Source organism: Macaca nemestrina, chromosome 14, assembly GCF_043159975.1.
Source record: "Macaca nemestrina isolate mMacNem1 chromosome 14, mMacNem.hap1, whole genome shotgun sequence".
NCBI lineage: Eukaryota > Metazoa > Chordata > Mammalia > Primates > Cercopithecidae > Macaca > Macaca nemestrina.
Window position 1 is genome coordinate 111573411 of NC_092138.1, and position 25144 is coordinate 111598554.

The following is a 25144-nucleotide window of genomic DNA, read 5'->3' on the forward strand; positions in this document are numbered from 1 at the left end:
GTATTTATTTTATTTTTTTTAATGCGGCTACTAGAGAACTTTAAATCATGAGGCTCACATTTCTGTTGTACAACACTGCTCTAGAGGATGAGACAGAAAACAAACTAATAAGCAAACAAAAAGTTACGAGCAAACAAAAATATAAGATTACACGTGATGAAAAGCCCTGGGAAGGAAACCAGCAGGATGAGATGCAGGACTGGAGATGAGGAATGAGGGCTCTTCAAATAAAGACATACGAACCGGCACAGTGGCTCACCTATAATCCCAACACTTTGGGAGGCTGAGGCGGGAGGATCACTTGAGCCCAGAAGTTTGAGACTAGCCTGGGCAACATGGCAAGACTCCATCTCTACAAAAAATTTAAAAATTATCCAGGTGTGGCCGGGCGCGGTGGCTTACGCCTGTAATCCCAGCACTTTGGGAGTCCGAGGCAGGCAGATCACGAGGTCAGGAGATCAAGACCATCCTGGCTAATACCATGAAACCCTGTCTCTACTAAAAATACAAAAAATTATCCAGGTGTGGTGGTGGGTGCTTGTAGTTCCAGCTACTCGGGAGGCTGAAGTGGGAGGATCACTTTAGCCTGGGTGTAAGTTACATATAGTCAACTGCACACATCTGAACTGCACACCAGAAGTATTCCATGCCGCTTCTGGACACTATGGCTGCGGTGGTGCATTAGCTACCGATTGCTTCAAACGACACACATTGATCATCTCACAGTGGCTGTGGCTCAGGAGTCTGGGCAAAGTTGAATGGGTCTTGTCTTCAGGGTCCCACCAGGCTGCAGTCAAGGTGTCAGCCGGGCTGCATCTTCTTTCAGAGCTCAGGTCTTCTTCCAAGGTCTTGCACTGGTCGGTAGAATTCAGTTCCTTGCACCAGTAGAACCGAGCTCCCGATTTTCTGGTTGGCTGTCAGCCAGTGGCCCCCTGGTGCCACGTGGCCATCTCTAAGGCAGTTCACACCATAGAAGCTTGCTTCTGCAAGTCTCTCTTCAGCTTTTTTTGTTTGCTTCCTTTTTTTGAGATGGGGTCTCACTCTGTCACCCAGGTTGGAGTGCAGTGGCGCGATCTCAGCTCACTGCAACCTTAGCCTCCAAGGCTCAAGGGATCCTCCCATCTCAGCCTCCCAAGTAGCTGGGATTACAGGCATGCACCAACACGCCAGACTAATTTTTGTATTTTGGTAGAGATGGGGTTTTGCCACGTTGGCCAGGCTGGTCTCAAACTCCTGGACTCAAGTGATTCACCCACTGCGGCCTCCCAAAGTGCTGGGATTACAGGCGTGAGCCACTGGGCCCAGACTTAAGGTTTTACCTAATTAAGTCCAGCCTAACCCTTTCAATGAACTCAAAATGAACTGCCTCGAGATCTAAACTACACCTTCAGCTTTATTATCTCAGCCAAAAGCACATCCCTAGTCCTACCCACAGTCAAAAGGAGGGGTTACGAAGAGTGTAAATACCAAAGGTTAAAAATTAGTGGGAGTCAGCCAGGGATGGTGGCTCATGCTTGTAGTCCTAGCTACTTGGAAGGCTGAGGCAGGAGGATCTCTTGAGCCAAGGAGTTCAAGACCAGCCTGGGCAACATAGCAAGACCCCATTCCTTTAAAAAAATTATGGGGGTCACTTTAGGGTCTGTCTGCCACAAATGGTAATGAGAATTCTAACCTCTTCAACCCCAATTAAAAATTAATCATTTACTAAAAAACGTATGAATTCATCAGTTAATTGTGTCAGACTCCTTTTTTCTTTTTTTCCTTTTTTTTTTTTTTTTTTTGAGATGGAGTCTCGCTCTGTCACCCAGGCTGGAGTGCAATGGTGTGGTCTCAGCTTACTGCAACCTCTGCCTCCCGGATTCAAGCGACTCTTCTGCCTCAACCTCCTGAGTCGCTGGGATTACAGGCACAGCCACCACGCCTGGCTAATTTTTGTATTTTTGGTAAAGACGGGATTTCACCATGTTGACCAGGCTGGTCTCAAACTCCTGACCTCAAATAACCCGCCTGCCTAGGCCTCCCAAAGTGCTGGGATTATAAGCGTGAGCCGCCGCGCCCGACCTGCATCGTATTTCATTATGGGAATGCACCACAATTCATTTCACAACTTCTGCTGACAGATATTTGGGTTGCTCCCAGTTTCTGGCTATGGAAATAGAGCTGCTAGCACGTGGGATAATGGACCAGATTTTAGACAATCCAAAGACATTAATGAAAAAACTGATGAAACGAAACCAAGTCTGTAGTTCAATTAGTAATACTGCCCCCATGTTAATTTCTTCGTTTTGACAAATGGGCCATGGTTATAGAAGATGTTAACTGTAGAAGAAAGTGAATGATGAGTATACAGGAGCTCTCGGCACTATCCTTGCAACTTTTCTATAAAGCTAAAATTATTTTGGGGCCAGGCGTGGTGGCTCACATCTGTAATCCCAGCACTTTAGGAGCCAAGGTTGCAGGATCACTTGAGGCCAGGAGTTCAAGGCCAGCTTGGTCAACAGAGTGAGACCCTGTCTGTACAGAATAAATAATAATAAAATAAAGTAATTCCAAAATAAAAATTTTTACAAAAATAAGTAAATAAAGCTAATAGCAGACATCTGCTACAAGCCACAGTGAAGTAGTGGGTATACCACTAGCCCTTGACGGAATCTACGAGGCTACTGTGTTCAGTGCCAGACCATAGATTCAGATTGTGCAAGACCACAGTCCCTAGGGGAAAGGAAACCCTTGAGGTGAGTCCCACAATCACCAGATCTCTGCCTGGGGCCAATTTCCCAGCCACAGACCAGAGAGCAAGGATCCAAGCTGCAGTCATCCTGCTGAGCTGGGAGGCAGAGATCAGGACACGGAGCTACTGAAGCCGTCGGGTCTGCAGGGCTAGAGAAAAGGATGATGCCCCGGCTGGGATTCTTTGCATTTTTTTGTTTATTTGTTTGTTTTTGAGACAGAGTTTCGCTTTTGTTGCCCAGGCTGGAGTGCAATGACACAATCTCGGCTCACCACAACCTCCGCCTCCAGTGTACAAGCAATTCTACAAGCAATTATCCTGCCTCGGCCTCCCGAGTAGCTCGGATTACAGGCATGTGCCACCACACTCCACTAATTTTGTATTTTTTAATAGAGACGGGGTTTCTCCATGCTGGTCAGGCTGGTTTTGAACTCCTGAACTCAGGTTATCCACCCGCCTCAGCCTCCCGAAGTTCTGGGATTACAGACATGAGCCACCGCACCCGGCTCTTTTTGAGACAGAGTCTTGTTCTGTTACCCAGGCTGGAGCACAGTGGCACAATCCCGGCTCACTGCAACCTCTGCCTCCCAGGTTCAAGCGATTCTCCTGCCTCAGCCTTCCAAGTAGCTGGGACTACAGGTATGCACCAAGCCTGGCTAATTTTTGTATTTTTAGTAGAGATAGGGTTTCGTTATGCTGGCCAGGCTGGTCTCAAATGCCTGAGCTCAGGCAATCCACCCACCTTGGCCTACCAAAGTGCTAGGATTACAGGCATGAGCCAGCACGCCCGGCCTCAGGCTGGGTTTCTAAGCACATCTTTGAGTATGGCCTGGGGGACACACACTCAGGACGAGACAACTTGAAGCTTTCCAGAGAGCAGCTGCTGTGAGTGGAGTGTGGGACCAGATCCTTGAAGACTCCCTGGGGGAGAAGATGGGGGATGGCAGAGGAAAGGGTGGGAGTGGATCACACAGGGCCCTGAGGGTTGACAGGAGGGTTTGGCTTTTGCTCTGAGCAAAGTGAAGACACCAAATGGTTTGGGCAGAGGAGTGCCCTGCCCTGCCATTGATAAAGGGCCCCGCTGGCTGCTGAGTGAAGAGCCCATTAGATCTGCGGTGGGGGCTCATCTGCGGTGGGGGCTCGGGTCAGAGCCGAGGGTGTCCGGGTGGAAGCCACTGTAAAGGTGGAACCGGTCAACTGGACCTGGGGGTGGGAGGAAGACAGGAGCCAGGACAGCTCCAAAGTTCTGGCCTGTAGATTTCCAAGACCCTTGGCGCTTCCTTTTTTTTCCTTTTGAGAACCAGTTGATAGACACTTGGCTTTTTCTTACAGCAGGTGTGCATTACCATTGTTATGAGAAAACCCCAAAAAGACATACCTTTTCCTGGAAGGGCAGAAGGCATTCTCCGTGTTGAAAGTATTCTCCACTCCTTTCCCGAGGGGAGCCAGGAGGGAGGCACGCATCTTTCCCAGGTGCCCCCCCTCGCCCGGTGGTCTGCCCCTGTCTACTGCACGAGGTTTGTCTCTGTCTCTTGCTCCTTCTTCCTGTTGTGTATGTCCCTCCTGTCCTCCAGCCCCTGAGCAGGTGCTGCGGGGATGGACAGCGGGGAAGAGCCAGCACTGGGGCTGGGGCTGGGGGTGGATGAGGGCTACAAGAAGTTCAATGAAAGACTTGCCTTTGGTTAAAACAAAACTTTTTTTTAAAGAGCATCTTTCTCCCCTGTTGACTGGATTCTCAGCCCAGGCCACTGGGCGTGTTCTGGGCAAGGATGGCCTTTGGGACTGCCAATGTTTGTGACTATGACTTGCAGAACGGGGACGTCTCTTGGTCTCACTCCTGCGCCCAGCCTCTTGTGGCCTCACTGGCCCTGGCTGTGGTCCCTCCTGCCCCTCAGGGGTCCCTTCCCTCCTCAGAACCTTCCTTTTTTTTTTTGAGACGGAGTCTTGCTCTGTCACCCAGGCTGGAATGCAGTGGCGCCATCTCGGCTCACTGCAACCTCTGCCTCCCGAGTTCAAGAGATTCTCCTGCCTCACCCTCCTGAGTAGCTGGGATTACAGGCGTGTGCCATTATACGAAGCTAATTTTTTTTTCATATTTTTAGTAGAAACAGGATGACCAGGCGTGGTGGCTCATGCCTGTAATCCCAATACTTTGGGAGGCCAAGGCAGGCAGATCACGAGGTCAAGAGATCGAGACCATCCTGGCCAACATGGTGAAACCCCATCTCTACTAAAAATACAAAAATTAACTGGGCATGATGTCACGTGGCTGTAGTCCCAGCTACTTGGGAGGCTGAGGGAGGAGAATCACTCGAGCCCAGGAGGTGGAGGCTACAGTGAGCCAAGATCGCGCCACTGCACTCCAGCCTGGCAACAGAGCAAGACTCCACTCCATCTCAAAAAAAAGAAAAGAGGCTGGGCGCGGTGGCTCAAGCCTGTAATCCCAGCACTTTGGGAGGCCAAGACGGGCGGATCACGAGGTCAGGAGATCGAGACCATCCTGGCTAACACGGTGAAACCCCGTCTCTACTAAAATATACAAAAAACTAGCCGGGCGAGGTGGCGGGCGCCTGTAATCCCAGCTACTCAGGAAGCTGTGGCAGGAGAATGGCGTAAACACAGGAGGCGGAGCTTGCAGTGAGCTGAGATCCGGCCACTGCACCCCAGCCAGGGCGACAGAGCGAGACTCCGTCTCAAAAAAAAAAAGAAAAGAAAAGAAAAAGAAACAGAGTTTCATCATATTGTCCAAGCTGGTCTCAAACTCCTGACCTCAAGTGATCTGCCCACTTGGCCTCCAAAAGTGCTGGGTTTACAAGTGAGTGTCTCTTCCCTGGATATTCCAGAACCTTCTCCCTGTTCTGTTACCCAGACTCTTCCTTTCCCTCTCTCTCTGCCCACCTGGGGCTCGGCCTCCTTCAGGGCTCAGTGTTCCAGGGCCCCTCATCCCTCTCCCCCAACCGTCTCCCCACCCACAGGATCTCTGCCTCCAGGAGACCTCCAGACCCTCCAGCCAGCTTGGGGCCTGTTACAGGCTTGTGTGACTCCCCTCAGAGCAGTGTCATGGCTGTAATGAATGATGATTTTGGGGATTTTTCATTCACCCTCTATCCCCCCATGCTAACCTGGGAGCTTCTCGTTCACCTCGGTATTCTCAGCCCCTAGCAGAAGGCCTGACCCATAATTGATGCTCAAAAGATACTTATTAAATCAAATTATATAGAACTCAGACAGAGATGAGTACATCGGAACAAGTGGCACACAGGAGCTAGCACGCCAAATGGGCTTTGAAAGTGGATACAGGCCGGGCGCGGTGGCTCAAGCCTGTAATCCCAGCACTTTGGGAGGCCGAGACGGGTGGATCACGAGGTCAGGAGATCGAGACCATCCTGGCTAACACGGTGAAACCCCGTCTCTACTAAAAAATACAAAAAACTAGCCGGGCGAGGTGGCGGGCGCCTGTAGTCCCAGCTACTCGGGAGGCTGAGGCAGGAGAATGGCGTAAACCCGGGAGGCGGAGCTTGCAGTGAGCCGAGATCTGGTCACTGCGCTCCAGCCTGGGCGACAGAGCAAGACTCCGTCTCAAAAAAAAAAAAAAAAAAAAGAAAGTGGATACAATTTCACTAAGCAAAGATGGAGGAATGGAGGTTTCTGTGGGGAGGGCTCACCATGAACGAAGAAGAGGAAGCAGGAAAGTGTGTGCCAACTTCCGTGCCCGGAAGTGCACACACAGCAAAACACAAATATTTTTAAGCTTTTTACAAAAAATACTGGGAGTCTCTCTGAACCTATTCTGGTCTGGGGACTGCCCAAATCATGAATCACCAGAATAAATGAATAAATGTATAAATAAAATACTCATGGCAGGGTGCGGTGGCTCACACCTGTAATCTCAGCACTTTGAGAGGCCGAGGCAGACAGATCACTTGAGGTCAGGAGTTTGAGACCAGGCTGGCTAACATGGGGAAACCCTATCTCTACTAAAAATACAAATATTAGCTGGGTGGGGTGACGCGTGCCTGTTATCTCAGATACTCAGGAGGCTGAAGCAGGATGCTTGAACCTGGGAAGCGAGGCCGCAGTGAGACCAGATCGTGTCACTGCACTCCAACCTGGGCGACAGAGTGAGACTCCATCTCAAAAGAAAAAAAAAAAAAAAAAAAAACTTACCAAACGAATGACTATTTGGAAGGGTGGATGGACGGACAGGCAGATGGGCAATAGATTAAAGCAAAGCTCCTCCTTTTAAGGAAACAGAAACCGAGGGCTGGAAAGAAAGGGGGTTCCTGAAGATGACTGCATTGCATTGAGGCAAAAGGAAAGCCGCTGTACCTTCAGACCATCTCTTGCCATCCACCCTGCGTGACCATTGCCTATGCCAGTCTTCCCTCCTCCTAGGATCCCTGCCCCTCACCCCCAGCATCCCCTCCAGTGCCGCCCTCACAGGTAGCTACTTTCCTGCTTATTACTTTTTACCAAACCTGGAACCGAAGCCCTGAGCAGTCGGAGCGGGGGGATGGGCTCTTTGTCCAAGTCTCAGCCCGAGGGTGGGGGTGGGGGATGAAGCTGGGGGGCTCCCTCCTCCCCGCTGTCTCTGCCATCTCCCTCGCTGACTTTTGTCCTTGGATCGCCTGCGTGACTAGAAGAGGTTTCATTCTCTGGCAACTGGGCAGCCATTAGCAAGAGGCAGACGCATTACCCTCTCACCGCACAATAGTTGGCTACTTCAGTTATTCTATTTCACCTGAAGACTTTATTTGCAGCCGAGCCTCCCCTTCCGAGCGGGGCAGGCCCCATCTGTCGGACAGTTTGCTCCAACCGTCTCCAGCCATTATGCCTCCACTTGGAGGACGGGATGGCGTGCGTGCAAGGGAGCAGGGGAGAGAGAGAGCTGGGGAGACAGCGCGCGTGTCCGCCTGCCTGCACTCCCTCCTTCTTGTCTCTTTATCATTCTCCCAGGGCCAAACAGAACTTGCTTAAAAGAGTGATGTCAGACGTGTGCAAAACAGAGCGATAAAACCTAATGCACTCGCGCCCCTTTGTCTGCCTGATTCTCCTCCCGAACATTTCCCACTCAGAAAGCCACTTAAAACACATCAGCAGTAACTCCACAAAACAGCCACTTGTTGGCTAATTGTGCTAAGCATCTGCCAGCAGGGCTAGGGGTGGGGTGGGGAAGGGAGCTGGAGGCCCCTCTGCTCCCCTAGCCAGAACCCAGCTCCTGGGGAGGACGCCCAGCCAAGCCATCGCCTCCCTCCAGTGCCTCTGCACCACAAGGCTCTTCAAGGAGAGAAGAGGCAGCTCTGCTCACTGGGTGGAGGGCGGGGAGGGGAGGAACTCGGGTCTGGGGGCCAGGTTGGGGAGCCAGGTGGGCAGGATTCTCTGCCAGCTCCCGAGGAGTCACTGGCCATCTCTGGGCCTCAGTTTTCCCACCCACCCCGTAAGCGGGTTTGACTGTGGGTTCTGAGGTCTCTTCCAGCTCCCAAAGGCTGCCCATTGTTACACCCTGGGAGCTTCTGACAGACCTGGGTTCAAATCCCAGCTCTGCCTTTTGACCTGTAGCCTCAGGCTCTCTGAGCTTGTTTCCTCATCTGGAAAATGAGATACCAGCAGCGCCTGTCATGATTGGCACAAGATGAGGTGGTGCCTGGGTAGTCTTTGGAGCCAGCCAGCACAAGACAGGGCTGCTGGGGCCCATAAGAGGGCACCCTGGCCCAGACTTGGAAACTAGGGCGAGCTAAGCTGAGACCAGAAGGATAAGAACCTCACCAGACTAGGGTATGGGCACAGGCAGGGGCTGGCACACAGTGGGCAGGCACGGCATATGTAACGGTCCTGAGGCAGAGCTGAATTGCAGGACCAGAAAGGAGGCCAGCTGAGTGGAGTCCCAAGGGAGGAGCCGGAGAAGTGGCGGGGCCGGGTGAGAAGGACTCAGTAAGCCGTGGTAAGGAGCTTGCCTTTATTCTGAGGGCACAGAGAGCCATGGAGGGAGGGGAGCACCCAGGTACCTTTTTCAAAGACCCGTCCTGGCTTCAGGTGGAGAAGAAGCTGGCGGTCAGGGTTCAAGAACAGAAGCAAGGCGCGCTCCCTCCCCTGTTCCAACAGCCCAGGCTGGATGGCAAAAGGGATGGATCCTCCCTCAGAGGGACAAGGATGAGACCCGAAACCAGTGCTCCTGCCCGGGCTCCGCAGACCCCTTTCCTGGCTGGCCCCACTGGAGAGGCAGGGGTTAAGCTCCATGGCCTGTCCCCTCTGTCACACACGCACCCTGCCATCTCTGGGCTCATCACTGCGCTGTATCAGGACTCCATTAGGGAGGCTCAGGCGGCAGCTTGCAGTGTTCAGACCAGGGTGGCGAGCTCTTGCACCCCTACAACGGCGCTTGAGGACAGCTCTGTCTACTGGCCGGTGCTGCAGCCTCCTCCTGCCCCTGCGGCAGAGGAGGGAGAGCCAAGGGCACAGCTAGCACTAGCATTTGTGGGTTCAGAGGTCTGAGCTGCCACTTCCCGCTTCCAGACCTCGGATGCGATGCTCATCCGCACAGTGTGGGCTGAGATCATCTCCTCCCCAGAACAGCACGGAGATATTTCAGCGGGGCGCTTGGCTCAGATACGCGCTCGGCAAACCAGAGTTGCTGTCGTTATTCCACTCTGCAAGGCGTGCGTTCTTTTTTTTTTTTTTTTTTTTTTTTTTTGAGGCGGAGTCTCACTCTGTCGCCGGGATCTCGACAGAGTGCAGTGGCCGGATCTCGGCTCACTGCAAGCTGCACTTCCCGGGTTCACGCCATTCTCCTGCCTCAGCCTCCAGAGTAGCTGGGACTACAGGCGCCCGCCACCGCGCCCCGCTAGTTTTTTGTATTTTTGTTTTGTTTTTTTGTTTTTTGGGTTTTTTTTGTATTTTTAGTAGAGACGGGGTTTCACCGTGTTAGCCAGGATGGTCTCGATCTCCTGACCTCGTGATCCGCCCGGCCTCCCAAAGTGCTGGGATTACAGGCTTGAGCCACCGCGCCCGGCCCGCGTGCGTTCTTTTTTTACCCCATCTTCCACCCTTCCCGATTTCCCTTTTGGCCTCTTCTTGGAGGCTGTTAAGTCAGGGTGAATCATTCATCAAAAATAACTCAGTCTTCCTCTTCCGGGGTTCCTGTCATAATTACCTCCCTCTTCAGTTTTGCTCCTGCTGCCTCTTCTGTTTTTTTCTGTGTGAACTTTATTTTAACCATCCTTTGTGTGTGTGAATGCTGTTTTAAAAAAAAATCTTGCAAATGAAAATAACTTAATTGCTTTTTCTGATTTTTAAAGTAACACATGCTCATTATCAAAAACATCCAGACAACACAGAAAAAGATAAAACAAGAGGAAAAACAGTGAGGTTGTTTTTAAGCAGCCACAAGTAGTTTGTAGCAGAATTGGGAAAAGGAGGCCCCGTCTTTATAAAACGGGGGTGCTCCCCACCTGCCCCCAGCCCTCAGCCACCAACGTCTTACCCACTGCCTAAATGACAGCTCAGGTTCTTGCTCCTTACATAGGCTTCCTAGATTCCCACAGCCCAGGGCGATCTTTCCACTGACTTCAATTCTTTTCATTTCTTTTTTCTTTCTTTCTTGTTTTTGAGACTGGGTCTCACTCTGTTGCCCAGGCTGGAGTACAATGGCTTGCAAACATGGCTCACTGCAGCCTCGACCTCACGGGCTCAGGCAATCTTGATCCTTCTACCTTAACCTCCTGAGTAGCTAGAACTAAAGGTGTGTGCCACCATGCCTGGCTGATTTTTGTATTTTTGTGTGTGTGTGGAGACAGGGTTTTGCCATGTTACCTGGACTGGTCTCAAACTCCTGAGCTCAAGCGATCCACCCGCCTTGGTCTCCCAAAGTACTGACAGGCATGAACCACCACGCCCAGCAATCCTTTTCATTTCAACAAATTTTTATTGAGCCTCTACTTTGAGCCAAGACACAGGATGTGGCCATCTGGATTCATCCCCTTCTGCCTGCATTTCATTGGTTTTTTTGTTATTTTTCTGCCTGGCGTCTAGACTCCTGTTCCAGCCTGGACTGTCAGGCCCCCCCGAGCAGACCTACAGCTCTGTCTCTGTATCCTCATCCCTAGCACCTACTGTTGCTGAGAGGAACCTCGCAGCTGCCTGCAGGGAGGGCAGGTGCTGTGGATTGCATGTGCTGGACACCATGCCAAGCCCTTGGCACCAATGATCTTGTGTGATCCTCACCTTGACGATGGGAGGTGGGTGTTGTTATTAGCTTGACTTTTCAGGTACAGAAATTGAGTTTATACAAGCTTGCCCAAGGAACCACGATGGGTGAGCTGAGAGTCAGGAATTGAACCTGAGTCTCTGAGACTTGAACTCTGAGCTGCTACAGGGGATTGCTTCCTTGTACAGCTCAGTAATGGCACAGGGCAGGGGACATTGCTCTCAGCAAGGAATGCCTGGCACAGGAAGGATAGTGCCATCGTCCTGGGATGATGCTTGACCATGTTTCTTTCTTTTTTTTTTTTTTTTTTTTTCTTGTTTGTTTGTTTGAGACAGAGTCCCTCACTCTGTCACCCAGGCTAGAGTGCAGTGACACGGTCTCGGCTCACTGCAACCTCTGCCTCCTGGGTTCAAGCAATTCTCCTGCCTCAGCCCCCCAAGTAGCTGGGATTACAGGTGCCCATCACACCCAGCTAATTTTTGTATTTTTAGTAGAGGCGGAGTTTCACCATCATGGCCAGGCTGGTCTCAAACTCCTGACCTCAGGTGATCCACCCACTTCAGCCTCCCAAAGTGCTAGGATTACAGGCATAAGTCACCGCACCCGGCCTCTGCCAAGTTTTTTGAAGAACAAATGAATCATAAAATGTTGGTCATGTCACTTCTGGCTTAAGACTTCTCCCAGCTTGCAGGAGCAGTTTCAAATGCATTTGCTGCAAACCCTTCCAATGAAATCTTACACTGAAAATCTAAAGGAACAACCCAATGAAAGCACAGCTTCCCTGAGACGGGGGTGGGGCTGGGTGCAGAACCTGCATCGTCTCGTCCGTTCCCTCCCTCTGGTTCACCTTCCCCCAGGTGCCAATGGGGCTCTAAGGAACCCAGAGGATTCCAGGGAGCTCAGTTTGAACCACTGGCCTAAATCTCAGGTCCAAATGCTTGGTTGGAGTGTATAAGGCACATCATGGTGCCGCCGGCTGGTCAGCCCACTCCCCTACCTCCCTGCCCTGCTCCGTATGCACCTGCACCTTCCACCCAGAATGGCCCGTGGTTCTCCCACCACAATTGATTATACCTTTGGCTTGATCACAGGTTGTTGCCTCCTTTTCAATGCTTTCCACCTACTTTCCACTGAACTAACTCCTATGCAACCTTCAAAACTTGGTCAAGTTCGAGACCAGCCTGGCCAACATGGTGAAACCCTGTCTCTACTAAAAATACAAAAAATTAGCAGAGCGTGGTGGCGGGTGCCTGTAATCCCAGCTACTTGGGAGGCTGAGGCAGGAGAATCGCTCGAACCTGGGAGGTGGAGGCTGCAGTGAGCCGAAATCGCGCCATTGCACTCCAGCCTGGGCGACAAGAGCCAAACTGTCTCAAAACAAAAACAAAAACAAAACAACAATAACAAAGAACTTGGCAGAGCTTCACCCTCTACCTTCCTGACTTCTGGCTGTAGGGGGTGTGTGTTCTGTTGTGCCTGCCTTGGGGATCCTGTGTCATGAGCCCAGGGTCAGGATCCTGGGGTTCTAGTCCCAGTGCTACCTGAGACTTACTAGGGGGATTTCCCCCTCTCTGGGTCTCAGGATTCTGGCCCTCAGCCTTGGACTTGACCCATGCCTGTGGCTACAGGCCAGAAATAATCTTACCCTGGCCGGTTCTTTTCAGGGCAGTCATGCACTCCTGATGGGCCTCCCAGATTAGAACCATGGCAACCACAGCAGCCACCGCCAGAACCAGTACTGCAGGCACTTCTTTCTCATTGAGGCTTCACAACCACCCACTTTGCAGGGAGGAAGACCAAGGCTCAGCAGTGAGGTCACTCAGCAGCTATATATTGGAGACAGGACTTGAGCCCAGGGCCTATGGCTCTGAAGCCTGCCTTCAGCACCACCACCCCAGGAGGAAGAGGACATGGACAACCTGCCTGCAGCCGCCGTGAACAGCTCCCACCCCTGAGGCCCTCCAGGCTGCCGTGCTCTCAGACATCAAGGTGACCAGCACAAGTCTCTGAGGAAGGGAAAGTTCAAGACCCCACTAGAAGAAGGGACAGGGCAGGTGCTGGCTGGTCTGTGAAGGTGCTCCCTGCCTGCCCACCCTTGACTATGGCCAGTCACTCCCAGTCTTGGGATGTGATGCTTGTGCTGAGGGCCTGAGGACTTCCCTCCTGGCCTCCACCTCCTGCTGTCTCTGGGGATCCACCTTGGTTCACACTGGCAGCTCTAACGGGAGCTTTGTTCCCAGCCCCAGCCCCCACCATACCACACAGAGTCACCCACACCAGTGCTGTGGGTTTAGTGATGTTTCCTGGAGATGGCTGGGCTTGGGGGGTTCCAGGGTGGTCACTGTGCTCCCCCCGTCTCTGCTCCTCGACATCCCCCGGGACCTCCACCGTCTCCTCCCTCTGCTCCACAGGACACCTCCTGCCTGCTTGCTCTGCTTCCTGGAGGACCTCAGGGCTGGGGGCTGTTCACAGCTACTGCAGGCAGACCACCCCCGCCCTTTGCCCACTGGGAAGGTGGTACTGAATGCAGGCTTCAGAGCCACCGGCCCTGGGTTCAAGTCCTGCCTCCAGTATGTGGCAAGTGACCTCACTGCTGAGCCTCGGTTTTTACTCCCAGTAAAATGGGTGGTTGTGTTGCAGCCATAAAAAAGAATGAGTTCATGTCCTTTGCAGGGACATGGATGAAGCTGGAAGCCATCATTCTCAGCAAATTAACACAGGAACAGAAAACGAAACACCACATGTTCTCACTCATAAGTGGGAGTTGAACAATGAGAACACATGGACACAGGGAGGGGAACATTACACCCCGGGGCCTGTCGGGGGGTGGAGGGCTAGGGGAGGGAGAGCATTAGGACAAATACCTAATGCATGCAGGGCTTAAAACCTAGATGATGGGTTGATAGGTGTAGCACACCATCACGGCACATATAGACCTATGTAACAAACTGGCATGTTCTGCACATGTATCCCAGAACTTAAAGTAAAATAAAATAAAATAAAATAATGGATGTTTGTGAAGACTCAATGAGAAAGAAGTGCCTGGGGTACTGGTTCTGGCTTTGGCTACTATGGTGGTCGTGGTTCCTCTTCTAATCTGGAAGACCCATCAGACAGCTGACATCTCAGGTACCCTCACTCCCAGTCTCTGCCGTTCACCTCTGGGGTTCACCTCTGCTGCGTGGTTTGACATAGCAGCTTTGGTGAGTCGGACCCTGCTGTACATTTTACCCAACAGTTGCGTTGTCTTGCAACCTTGATTTTGGATTCACCTGAGCAGAAACTCACATGGAGTACCATGATCAGGGAGAGATGCAGACTGTGCGCCCCTCCCAGGGAGCAGCTCTGCCTCACGCTCTGCCTCACGCTCTGCCTTACGCTCTGGAAGTGTGTGGCCGGTGGGGCTTTTATGGAATATTCTCTCTACACAGGGAGTTCATTGATTTTTTTTTTAAGAGGAAAAAATTCTTCAAACACCTTTTTTTTTTTTTTTGAGACAGAGTCTCGCTCTGTTGCCCAGGCTGGAGTGCAGTGGCGTGATCTTGGCTCACTGCAAACATGTGAGCATGTGCCTGGCTGTCAAACACCTTTTTTTAATAGAATGCTGATTTTGAGTATTTCCCCAGACATGGCAAGTTTGTATAAAGTCAAGACTTCTGTTAAGAAGTACCCATCTTCAAGCTGGGCGCGGTGGCTCACCCCTGTAATCCCAGCACTTTGGGAGGCTGAGGCGGGCGGATCACCTGAGGTCAGGAGATTGAGACTAGCGTGGCCAATGTGGTGAAACCCCATCTCCACTAAAAATACAAAAATTAGCCAGGCGTGGGGGCGGGTGCCTGTAATCCCAGCTACTGGGGAGGCTGAGGCGGGAGAATCGCTTGAACCTGGGAGGCAGAGGTTGCAGTGAGCCGAGATTGCACCACTGCACTGCAGCCTGGGTGACAGAGTAAGACTCCGTCAGAAAGAGAAAGAAAGAAAGAAAAAGGGAGGGAGAGAGAGAGAGGAAGAAAGGAAGGGAGGGAGGAAGGGAGGGAAAGAAAGAGTGGGAGAGAGAAAAAGAAAGAGAGAGAGAGAAAGAGAGAGAGAAGGGAGGGAGGGAGGAAGGAAGGAGCACCCATCTTCATTTATCATGAAAAACGTGGCTATTGCTCACTTCTACAGCTAGGGTGAAAAAGAGGGCGCCACGAGAGCAGGTTCCACAATTTTTCTTTAATCTGCTCCTTTAGCAAGTAAGTGTTGAGCTCCTGCAATGTGCTTGGAGTATAAATTTGAAAAAGGCAGAAGCAGGCACCAGCCTAGGGGAACTCACAGGCTAGAGGAAAAACAGGTCATGAGTCCCCTCGTTCCTGGCAAGCCCCACATAGGGAAGCATGAAAGCGGGGGCTGCTTCACAGCCTCAGGGAGATGAGGAGCTCATATCTGGGGAGGTGAGGTCCGGCCAAGACCTGGAGGAGGAGGATTAGCCATGCAAAGAGGAGGGGAAGGGTGTTCTGGGCAGAAGGAACAGCACATGCCAAGGCTTGGGGGTAAGAGAGAGCAGATCTGTCTGGGAACAGGAAGGACCAGTGTGGCTGGAAGGAGACACCCAGCCAGGGTGATGGGGCTCAAAGGAGACAGGAGGCAGAAGATGAAGGTGGGGTCAGGACTGGCAGAACCCTTGGGCCGAGCCCAGGGGTTTGGAGGCCACCGAGGAGGATTATGCAAAGAAATGACCCAATCTGAAATGCACTTAGAAAAGTCTGTCTGGGCCGGACACGGTGGCTCACGCCTGTAATCCCAGCACTTCGGGAGGCCAAGGCGGGTGGGTCACTAAGTCAGAGGTTCAAGACCAGCCTGGCCAAGATGGTGAAACCCCGTCTCTCTACTAAAAATACAAAAATTAGCCGGTTGTGGTGGCGGGTGCCTGTAATCCCAGCTACTTGGGAGGCTGAAGCAGGAGAATCACTTGAACCCAGGAGGCAGAGGTTGCAGTGAGCTGAGATCACGCCACTGCACTCCAGCCTGGGCAACAGAGTGAGACTCCGTCTCAAAAAAAAAAGAAAAAGAGAAAGAAAAGCCTCTCTATAGAAGCATTATAGATTAGCAGTTGAGGCCAGGTGTGTTGACTCATGCCTGTAATCCCAGCACCTTGGGAGGCTGATGTGGGAGGTTTGCTTGAGCCCAGGAGTTCGAGACCAGCCTAGGCAACAAAGTGAAACTCCATCTCAACTAAAAAAGAAAAAAAAATTAGAAGTTGAAAGTTCAGGTTCTGGCATCCCAAGGGCTTGAGTTCAAGTCCTGGTTCTGCCAGAAAGTGAATGATCTTGGGTAAATTGATCAAGCTTCAGTTTCTCTGAGCTTCTGAGCTTCAGTTTCTCCCACTGTAAGATGGGGACAATAATAGTCTCTACTGCCAAGAGCCATGGGAGGAATCCATGAGACATTGCAGGAAGTGGATCCCTCAGAATGAGAGCTGTCAGGGGCAGACTTTCCATCTGATTCATTCACTGCTGTATTTCTATACCTGGAAAATGATAGAAACTCCATAAAATATGTACGCAGTGAATGGAGAAATGGTTGCTGAGTGCATGATGGATTGGAGGGGCAAACAGGGATTCCTCTTGACTATGGAAGGCAAGAGGACAATAAATATAGCAAATTCAATAATCACGCAGGCTCAAGACACAAGGCGTTCAGCGATGTACATACATTAGTCCCCCACAAACCCAACATCTCCCTCATTTACAAGTGAGGGCACTGAGACTCGAAGGAGTTCGATGTATTGCTCAAAATCACCCAGCAAGAGAGCACTGAGCTTGGAATTTGCACCCAGCCCTTTGCCTTGGAAGCCTTTGAAGTAAACCACAATGCCAAGGACCCCACCAATGCCATGCACTGCACTAGTTTTCTTGCTCTGTTGGCAGTTGCATGCAGCTAAGGCACCTGCGGGTGCAGCATAGGAGGGGGCTGGTAGGCACAAATTTAGTGGTCCCCAGAAAGGGCCTGGTCCCAAGGGCTTTTCCATCCATCACCAGCTATTTATTGAGCACCTATGATGTGTGCCCTTTATAGCTACAAATGTGTGAGGCAGGGTGGAGGCTTCCAGGCTAGTGGAGGTGCCTGCCACCAAATTGAGAATTTCTTGGGGGTGGAGGCACACGGACAGGGATAGACAGGCTGATGGAAACTAGCAGCCATGGTGACTAAAACACAGTTGGAGTCCCAGCTACTTGGGAAGCTGAGACATGAGGATTGCTTGACCCCAGGAGTTCAAGGCTGCAGTGAGCCACGATTGGGTCACTTTGCTCCAGGCTGGGCAACATAGCAAGACACCATCTCAAAAAAATAAATTAAACTCTTCCTGTGTCCATTTCCCTCACCTGGGTCCTGCTGCACCTGCCTCACCATCAGGACCCTGCGGCTGGGCTCTGATTGGCTGTTCCCTGTCCCCATGCAGGTGCTATGAAAGCCTGACCTGATGGGTGGGGAGGCTGCTTGAGGAGGTGACAAGATGGTTCAGTGATGCCCAGTGAGGGTTAAGTGGGTGGAGAGACAGAGAGAACAGGGCAGGGGAGGACCCACAGCTACAAGGCCCAAGGCAGGAGGGAGCTGTGCGTTGGGAAAGAGAATTGGTGGTGAAGCTGGAGAGGAGGTGGGGCCAGTCCACAGGGCCCTGGGGGCCACAGGGAGAGATTTGGGTTTGATCCGAGGCCAGTGAGGGGTTGTACCCCAAGGTCAATGAGTCATGGAGGTTCTAAGCAAGGGAGGGGTGTGGCCTGGTAGGAGGAGCCTAAGGGGGGCAGGGAGGTGGTGGATGGCACTACCCAGGGCAGAGGTGGATGAGGACGGCACACAGGCCAGGGATGGTGGGATGGAGAGAGGTGCATAAGAGGTAACTTGGACTGGCAGGAGCTCCCTCCTCTGCATGTCTGCAGCATCGAGGCCTAGGACCTCATGCTCAGACACCATTCCTCGCAGTCCTAGTGCTCCCAGAGATCATTCTGGAGCCTGCGGCAGGTTGTAAGGCCGGGACCCCTCATCTGGCAGAGCGGGCAGGAGTGAGAGCTGCAGCCTCCAGCCCTGGCTCCCCAGAGTGCCAATTGCGAAAATGACAAATGGAGAGCCAATAAGAAGGTTGGAAAATGGGCACCTCCATGCCTCCCTGTGTCTATTGCAGGGTTTGGAAATAGCTGAGATGAGACGAGAGCTGCTAGGAGGGGTGCCCGCTGGGCAGAGGAGAGACCCAAAGCTGCTGCTGCTGCTGCTGCAAGAAGTAAGAGGAGAGACTGGAGGGGAGGGGAGGAAAGGAACAGCAGAAGACAGAAAGGACAAATGTCAAAATGGACACACAAAAAAGACCAGCTGTGGTGTGTGGCCTAGGACTGTGGGAGGGGGGTGTGTGTGTGTGTGTGTGCACGCGCGCATGTGTGTGTGTGTGATGCGGGCTTTGAGGAGCAATTTAAAAGCCCTTGGTCCCTGAGCCCATCTGAACACCCCCCTTCTCTCTTCACCCCCGCAACCACCAAAAAAAAAAAAAAAAAAAAAAAGAGAGAGAGAGAGCGAGAGAGAAAGAAGGAAAACAAAATATCTACAGTTGTCGAGACAAGAGGAGAAAAATAGAGGCAAACATCCGTAATTTTCTCTGTGGGGCTTTGCGGTAATTGAGCCATTTGGATAAAAATAAAGGCAGCAGGCCCCTTAGGTAAGAAGAGCTTTTGCAATCTAAGAAGCTTGAATTATGCGTCTTGTGTCACTTGAAATCCCCCATTCTCCCCCTTCCTTGGGCGACCCAAACCACTTTCCCTTTTCTTATTATTTTTTTTAAGTACCCTGTCAAAATGTCGACTGTAGAGTAGAGAATTTCAGCTGTCACAACTAATTTCAATTTTTCCGCGTGCTTTCCCTCTTGGCGGGGCCCTGGCAGAGCCCCCTTTCCCTCCCTCTTGCATCCGCTCACTCTTTTTATTTCTCATTATTGTTATTATTTTAAAACTAGATTTACATCATCAGTATGTTTGGGGAGTGTTTAAGGACTGTGGTTTGCTCCTGAGGAAGGCTGGGCCTGGCGCTGTTGGTTTCTGGATCCTGCCCGACTGCACCCCCTCATGCATGCTCCCATCTCCATCCGCCTGAGCCCCTGGGACTCCCACCTCTCTCTTCCTGGTCCCAAGCTGCCAGCCCCCATCGACTACCCACTGGGGAAAATCCAGACCTCCAAAGAGTCTTGAGGTTCTAGGAGAGCCATGGGAACCATGCACATTTCCCCACCAAAAAGAGGTTCCGGGGCAGGCGAGATCCAGAGGGGCAAGCGTCAGTGACTTTCCTCCCTCCCCACTCTCTCTGGCTTTTCCATCTTTTAAAAAATTGTTTAACTTGTTTCTGTAGCAACAAGGTCTCACTCTATTGTCCAGGCGGGTCTTGAACTCCTGGACTCAAATGATCCTCCCGCCTCGGCCTCCCAAAGTGCCGGGATTATAGGCGTGAGCCACTGCGTCCGGCCTCAGCTGTTTTACCTTTTGCCTCATCTTTCTTGCCTTCAGTGCATTCATTCCATGGGCAGTCCGGGGCCACCTCCAATGAGCTGGCCCTGCCAAGTTGCTGGGCACAGCGAGGTCAGTAAGACACAATCCTTGCCCCTGAAGAGATGACAATCTAGTGGGCTCCAGGAGACAAAAAGGCCGGCGGACGGGGCAGAGTATCTGACGATGTGCTGGTCAGCGCTGCTTCTAACCCAGCTACTGAGAGGTCTGCTATGTTTTTTTTTTTTCTTTCTTTTTCTTTTTTTAAGACGGAGTTTCACTCTTGTTGCCCAGACTGAGTGCAATGGTGCGATCTCGGCTCACTGCAACCTCCGCCTCCCGAGTTCAAGTGATTATCTTGCCTCAGCCTCTGGAGTAGCTGAGATTGCAGGCACCTGCCACCATGCTTAGCTACTAGCTGATTTTTGTATTTTTTGTAGAGACGGGGTTTCACTATGTTGGCCAGGCTGGTCTCAAACTACTGACCTCAGGTGATCCACCCACTTTAGCCTCCCAAAGTGCTGGGATTACAAGCGTGAGCCACCACGCCTGGCCTCTGCCGTGGCGTCTCCTCCAAGATTGAGGTGTTGCCAATGTGGCAGTATCAGCAAGTGGGGCCACTAAGAGGTGATGAGGCCACAAGGGCTCCTCCCTTGTGAACAGTATTAGGTGCCCTTCTGTAAAGGGGCTTGACAGAGAAGGATCATCCCTTTTGCCCTCCTGCCTTCTGCCATGTGAGGATGCAGCAAGAAGGCCCTCACCAAGCCGGGTGCAGTAGCTCATACCTGTAGTTCCAGCACTTTGGGAGGCCGAGGCAGGAGGATCACTTGAGCCCAGGAGGTGGAGGTCACAGTGAGCCATGATTGTGCCATGGCACTCCAGCCTGGGTAACAGAGAGAGACCCTGTCTCAAAAAAAAAAAAAAAAAACAAAAAAAAAAACCTTAAAAATTAGCTGAGCACAAAGACAGCCGACTAAATGCCCGTAGTCCCAGCTACTCAGCAGGCTGAGGCAGGAAGATCACTTGCGCCCAGGAGTTCGAGATCAGCTGGTCCACATTCTACACAGGTCTCTTGTGTAGAGACTCTGTCTCTAAGCAAAATAAATATTAAAAAAAAAAAAAAAAAAAGGTGGTCCTCATCAGATGCCAGCACCAGAACTTGGACTTCTCAGCCTCCAGAACCATGGAAAGTACATTTCTATGTTTTATAAATTACCCAGTCTGAGGTATTTTGTTAAAGCTGCAGAAGCAGATGAAGATAAAATCTTCACCAAGGAGTGGTGCCCCAGCTTTCACAAGCAAATGGATGCTGTCTCTACTTAAAAAATACAACAATTAGCCAGGTGTGGTGGTGTATGCCTGTAATCCCAGCTACTTGGGAGGCTGAGGCCCGAGAATCGCTTAAGCCCAGGCAGCAGAGGTTGCAGTGAGCCAAGATCGCGCCACTGCACTCCAGTCTGTGGAACAGAATGAGATCCTGTCTCCAAAAAAGGCAGGAGGTGGGGTGGGGGGGTGCGGATTTGGACACAGACACGCAGGCGGAAGCAGAACACTGTGCGGAGATAAAGGCAGATATCAGGACGATGCCTTCACAAGTCAAGGAATGCCAAAGATGGCCAGCGAACCACCAGAAGCTTAGGGCTTGGGGAGAGGCAGGGAACAGACTCTCCCTCACAGCCCTCAGAAGAAACCAACTCTGCCGACGCCTTGATCTCAGATCCTGTAGATCTCAGAACTGCGAGACAAGAAAGCTCTGCTGTTTAAGCCCCCGGCCAGTGTACTTTATGACAGCAGCCCTAGCAAACGAACACACATGGAGACATGAAACAGCACGTTCTGAGAATTGCTGTAATTGAGCAAGGTGGGTGCGTGGAGTTTGAAAATGGCAGCAGTTGCAGTGGAGTATGTAGAATCGGGGACATTACCTGCAGGGCGGTGGAGAGTGGGGGAGGACATCCATGCAGGGACTTCTTTTTTTTTTGTCTTCTTCTTTTTTTCTGAGACAGAGTCTGGCTCTGTTGCCCAGCCAGGCTGGAGTGCTGTGGCGCAATCTTGGCTCACTGCAACCTCCACCTCCCAGGTGCAAATGATTCTCCTGCCTCAGCCTCCTGAGCAGCTGGGATTACAGGCACCTGCCACCACACCCGGCTAATTTATTGTATTTTTAGTAGAGACGGGGTTTTGCCATGTTGGCCAGGCTGGTCTCAAACTCCTGACCTCATGATCAGTCCCCCCTCGGCCTCCCAAAATGCTGGGATTACAGGCGTGAGCCACCACGCCCGGCCCATGCAGGGATTTCAAGCAGGAAAGAGATGGGATGAAATGAGCTTTGTTAAATGCACACCCTGGTTACAGAGAAAGTAGCAAAGGGGCTGAGACACCTTTCTCCTCCTATTCCTGGCTCCCCTTCCCACTCTCTCTCCCACTCCTTCTAGCATCTCTGGGGTTGGCCCTGGCTTTACTCATCTGTGGGTTTTGGGGCCCAGAACAGGGCCTACCCTTCATGGGCCTCCTTGACCAGTTTGTTGAGTGACAAAATGAGCCCATCAGCTCCTGGTTTCTCAGCCCTTTCTCCTTGGCTAATGGCCCTCATGGAGCACCCTGGTGCGCAGAAAGCAGGATCAAGGAAATGGGATCGAGGACTGGAGGAGGAGCTGCGGGCAGGTGGCAGGTGCCAGCGCCTCGCCCCTGAGAAGCCACTGGATGTTTTTTGTTTGCTTGTTTGATTTGAGACGGTCTCACTCTGTCACCCAGGCTAGAGTGTAGTGGCGCAATCTCGGCTCACTGAAACCTCTGCCTCCCAGGTTCCAGCAGTTCTCCTGCCTCAGGCTCCTGAGTAGCTGGGATTACAGGTGTGCACCACCACGCCCAGCTAATTTTTGTATTTTTAGTAGAGGCGGTGTTTCCCCATGTTGGCCAGGCTGGTCTCAAACTCCTGACCTCAAGCCTGCTTCAGCCTCCCAAAGTGCTGGGATTACAGGCTTGAGCCACACGCTTGGCCAGCAGGTGCTGTTTAAATGAGGAGCTGAGTGACAATACATCCACATTGGAACAGAGGCAGAAGGAGAAGCGGTTGCCTTGGGGCTGGCATCACCAAACGAGGGCTCCCACGGACAAGGTAGAGAACTAGCCCTTACTTCTCAATATACCTCCTCCTTGGTCCAGCTGGGTTCCCAGTGAGATCGACTTGGCTGTCTCCTATTGTAGCAGGACGAGCCGCGGACAAAATCCCTCAGACACCGGGTTAAAGAAAGAAGTGGCTTTACTATGTTGCCCTGCTTTCCTCCCCTGCCCCTGCCATCCCTGGGAGAGAGAAGGGACAGGCTTAGAAAAGGCCAGGACTCTTCTCTAGGAGTGGAGAAGCCTGACCTCCCAGTGGCATTACCTGGGAGGAGTCAGGCTGGGTCACTCCTGTGTCCCCAGTATGTGCCGTAAAACCACACTGAGAATGGTCCAATTGCCATCTGCCAGGCCCTGCCCCCGGGGCTCTGTATGGATTAACTCATTGGATTCTCACAGCAGCTCCATGTGATAGGTACTTTATTGTTCCCATTTTACAGAAGGGAAAACTGTGGCACAGAGCAGTCACCTGACCCGCCCGAAATCCCACCGCTGGTAAGAGGCAGAGTTGAAGATGCAACCCAGGAAGTTTGGATCTGACGCCCTCACTCTGAAAACATACATGCTGCCCCCATGAGGGCCCCAGTGGGCATTCAATACCTATTTATCCAATTCAGCACTCACTTTCAGAGAGGCAGCGTAGCCGAGTGGTTAAGAGAGCCTGAAGCTGAACTCCAGCACTACCCCCTCCCAGCTGGGCCACTAACTTCTACAAGCCTCAGTTTCCTCGCCTGCAAAATCAAAATATTAGGTTGGTGCAAAAGTAATTCTGGCTTTTGTCATTACTTGTAATACTAATGGTTGGCCATATGTGGTGGCTCATTCCTGTAATCCCAGCACTTTGGGAGGCCGAGGTGGGTAGATCAGTTGAGCTCAGGAGTTCAAGACCAGCCTGAGCAACATGGCGAAGCCCTGTCTCTACAAAAAATACAAAAATTAGCCGGTCATGATGGCACGCATCTGTAGTCCTAGCTTCTCAGGAGGCTGAGGCAGGAGAATCAATCGTTTGGGCCTGGGAAGAGGAGGTTGCAGTGAGCCAAGATCGTGCCATCACACTCCAGCCAGGGCAACAGGAGTGAAGCCCTGTCTCAAAGGAAAAAAAAAAAAAGGAAAGAAATACTAATGGTTCCTACCAGTGGCAAGTCCTGGCTGCATTTCACCAAAAGGTCTCCTTTTCTTCCCAGGTACACAGCTAGACTGCATTTCCCAGGATCCCTTGCAAGCAGGTAGGGCCATGTTGCTGAGTTCTGGCCAATGAAAGATAAGGAGGAAGTGATGTCACCACTTCTGGTCCTGGCTCCTAAAACATCCTGCACCATCCTGCATGCTCTAGACCCTGGGTCCATGCATGACTTCATGGAGCAGATCCCATACCCGACACTTCTCATACTGGACTGTGATGTGAGCAGGAAACAAGCTCTTACTGTGGGATTACTTGTGTTAAACCAAGTTAGCATAAAGCTGCCTCCTTACATATTTTAAATTCAACCTAAAGGTTTCTCTGTACATCATAAAGTATAATCTAAATGGAATTGTAAACAGACAGTAATGTACACTTGTACCAATCAAATGTGGCCCACTTTTCAAACCATGTTCAAATAAGACAAACACCAAGCTATAACCAATCTGGCATTTTCTTGGCCTCCCAAAGTGCTGAGATTACATTACTATCTCTATAAATTTTATAACTCCAAAGACCTCATGTGAGTAAGGTCACAGAATTTGTCATTTTATGTGTGACTTATTTCATTTAGTATAATGTCTTCAAGGTTCATGTGTCAGAATTTCCTTCCTTTTTAAGGCCGAATCCTATTCCACTGTATGAATGGACCACATTTCATTCATGCATTCATCCATCAGTGAACACTGGGTTGCCTCCACCTTTTTGCTATGTAAGTCATACTGCTATGGACGGTAGATATACACCTACAGAAGATGGCTTTTGATGCCATCGCTGAGATACTGAAAAAAAAAAAAAAAAGAACCTTTTTTTTTTTTTTTTTTTTTGAGACGGAGTCTTTCTCTGCTAACCAGGCTAGAGTGCAGCGGTACAATCTCAGTTTATTGCAACCTCTGCCTCTTGAGTTCAAGTGATTCTCCTGCCTCAGCCTCCCTAGTAGCTGGGATTACTACAGGCACCCACCACCATGCCCAGCTATTTTTTGTATTTTTAGTAGAGACGGGGTTTCACCATGTTGGCCAGGGTGGTCTTCAACTCCTGACCTTAGTCTGTCTCAGCCTCCCAAAGTGCTGGGATTACAGGCGTGAGCCACCGTGCCTGGCAAAAAAAAAATTTTTTTTTTTTAAGAAGCTGACATGTTTGAAAATTTGAGACAGGGTCTCACTCTGTCACCCAAGCTGGAGTGCAATGATCATGGCTCACTGCAGCCTTGACCTGCTGGACTCGAGCAATCCTCCTGCTTCAGCCTCCTGAGTAGCTGGGAATACAAGTGTGTTCCACCACGTCCAACTAATTATTTTGTGTTTTATGCAGAGATGAAGTTTTGCTGTGTTGCCCAGGCTGGTCTCAAACTCCTGGGCTCAAGTGATGCTCCTGCCTCAGCCCCGCAAAGTGCGGGGATGTAAGCCACT